Below are 3,508 nucleotides of genomic sequence, written 5' to 3' on the forward strand. Positions count from 1 at the left end.
GTTCACAGGAGTTGTTTCTTGTTGTAATTCCTTTACAATGCCATATATCTTGTCATAAAAATAACCAATTAATGAAAAATGATTGTTTCTAAAGGCTGGTTTACATAACTTTCAATTAAAGCTGGTGTAAGTAATTGATTAAAACATATGCGATGTCCAATCTGTGGGTTATGGACTCCAAGGCTTCCTGAAACATTCTACATGGAGCTTGCAGCAGGAAAAATTATATAAAAAAAATGATACTATGAATGTCTGAATGAAAAATAAAGTTTTATTTGAATATTAAATCAATTTACATGCTTATTTATGTCAGTGCTGCTTTTACGGTGATCAGCTTTCGAAGACAGATCTATCTAAGTATCAAAGCCTGTCAGGTTAGCTGGTTTGAAAAAAGGGGTCCATGAAGATAAGAAGATCTAGTGGTTTAGACAGACTTGAATAGTTTATTGTAGATAATAATATAGTTTTGGTAATTGTTAAATAAACTTATTCAAATGTTTAATTATTCTCGTAAAAACTGTTTGGGCCTTCAGTGAAAAATACCTAAGTTTCTATTCGGCAAAAATGTCACTTGAGAATTAGTAATATGGGAAAAATAATTTAAAAAGGGCTATTTCCTACTTACTATCTGAAATCACACTACTGAAATAAAATGGTTAGTTGTCTTAGATGTGTGCATAATACACCCACAACCCCAACATGGAAGATCGCCAGTCAACTCTTGGGTTATTCTAATCAAATAGTGGGATATGACTATCACTCCTATTATGCACCCACAACCCCAACATGGAAGATCGCCAGTCAACTCTTGGGTTATTCTAATCAAATAGTGGGATATGACTATCACTCCTATTATGCACCCACAATCCCAACATGGAAGACCGCCAGTCAACTCTTGGGTTATTCTAATCAAATAGTGGGATATGACTATCACTCCTATTATGCACCGACAACCCCAACGTGGAAGGTAGCTAGTCAACTCTTGGGCTACTCTAATGAAATATTGGGATATGATTATCACTCCTATAATGCACCCACAATCCCAACATGCAGAACGCAGTTCTGTGACAACAGAAAGAGCACCACAGACTCTTGGAGTCACAGTTCAGCATGCTGACATCTAGGACCTTCCAGCCTAGTCAAGTCAGTAATTTCCTTTTTATGTGTGTGTTTATATTTATTTATTATTTTATATATATAATAAAGTTTTAAGCTTTCTAGTATTACTGGTATACCTAAAGATTACTAAAGAGCTACCGAACCAAGACTTGGTGAAAGCATCTTACCGCACATTCAAGTTTGTAGATCTTCTGCAGGGCTTCTCTTGGTTTAATTCACCCTCAGTATCTAAAATAAAAATTTCTAATCTTTCCCTAACTGTTTTTAACTAAAAAAACTTCTTTCAATAGATTTTTTTTAGAGTTTGTAAGACTGAAGAACACTTATTTGAAAAAGGAACCAGGAAAGTTAAAAAAAAGGTTTACCAATACAGTAAAGTTCTGGTTACTATCCCTCATTATATTTACAATAAATAAATATTATTTGGTCATAATATTCCAATTATCCCTCATTATTTTCACAATAAGGTTTGTTTGTTTATTTTTAATCATGCACAAAGCTACACAAGGGCTATCTGTGCTCTGCCCACCATGGGTATCGAAACCCAGTTTCTAGCATTGTAAGTCCGCAGACATACCGCTGTACCACTGGGGGCCTTTTACAATAAATGAATATTATTTGATCATTATAATCCAATTATCCCTCATTATTTATACAATAAATAAATGTTATTTGGTCATTATAATCCAATTATCCCTCATTATTTTTACAATAAATAAATATTATTTGGTCATTATAATCCAATTATCCCTCATTATTTTTACAATAAATAAATGTTATTTGGTCATTATAATCCAATTATCCCTCATTATTTATACAATAAATAAATATTATTTGGACATTATAATCCAATAAAGTACTGAAGTAAGTCCTATAATATACAACTTACAAAAATACATAAAAATTCCTGCTTTGTTGATGCACACACATAATAAAAACCTTTAAAGAATCCAGAAGTGGTGAAAAGAAACGCACCAGAATTAACGTAGATGACTTCTTCTTCCGATTGTTCACGTTTTTGCAACCTGTCTTTCTTTTGATGATCAGTTACATTAGTCTAGGTTGTGAATAAAAAAAAAGGGACACACTTCAAATTTATACAAACCAAGACAAAACATGCCTGATTCCTAAAAATATCACACAGATAACAGACTAAATCTTTCATTTGACACATATGCCAAGTTTGACTCCAAAAACCAGGATATGCAGTTAAACTATAAATTTTTCAACTAACATCAACTGGTACATATTATTTATTTTTAATCTCTACTCAAGTCTAATGGAAGCGACTAGATACAACTTTCCCAACAATCAATTCATTGACAAGGTTAATACTGAGTATATATACAACAGTCTATTTACAACAAAACAAATACTACATTCAAACAACAAATGCTCTTGTCCCATTGCATAGAAGTCCAAAAAAATTAGAATGAAGCAATGGCAGGCCCGGATGAGGCGTGTGTGTGTCAGGACAACCGTTTCTCTTTTTACGGAGAAAAAAAAGGTCGACAAGTATGGACTTTGTTACTCAGTTTGTCAAGCTTTAAAATGAGTAAGTATTATTCCATACCATTAATAAAATTTAGAACAGTATATGTCTTTAATATTATGTTCTTTTAAAGAATTATGATATATTTATTTTATTAATTAACATATTATTAAGAAAGTGCATATTAAACTCTACTTACTTGTGGAGAATGTGTTTTACTTTTTTCTTTATCTTGGGTGTTAACATACAAATCTCCTCCAGAAGAAACAACTGTCAGAATCGTTTTAAATAATTCAGTTATAAGTACACAAAGTAATGTATTCCAAAAGAAAAAAAAATTAAACTAACACAACAGATACATTAGTTAGATTTGGTGGAATATTTCGGACTGTTAAAACTGATTTATTTCTCAATAGTATCTATTTCAGTGTTACAAAGTGTTGGCTACAAAGACTCCTATTTCTGATCTATCCTATATATAACTGTATTTTTTTTACAAGTACTTATTCACACATCCAAAAACACTGGAATACATTCAAATGGTGTTTCTCTGGTTGAATGATTAAATTTTCCAATATTACAGAAAAAGTTCTGACAACATATTTATTGTCATTCATTTTGTTAAAACTTGAATTGTTTGCAACATAAAATGATATTTCCAATAAAACTAGGTGTTCTTTATAGTTTACCCTTTTAGTTTTTTTCTTATTGTCCCTTAAATCTCACTTATGTCTGGATATCTTTTTTAAACTGTTATTTATGTTGTGAGTAATGTGTATGTAGAGATCAACTATACCCTTGAATAAACTTATTATATGATACGGAACATAAGAAATAAAGGCTGGATACGGCTTGAATGGGTAATGAAGAAAAACTTTAATATAAGTTTAACACAAC

Source organism: Limulus polyphemus, unplaced genomic scaffold (assembly GCF_000517525.1).
Source record: "Limulus polyphemus unplaced genomic scaffold, Limulus_polyphemus-2.1.2 Scaffold1157, whole genome shotgun sequence".
NCBI classification, from domain to species: domain Eukaryota; kingdom Metazoa; phylum Arthropoda; class Merostomata; order Xiphosura; family Limulidae; genus Limulus; species Limulus polyphemus.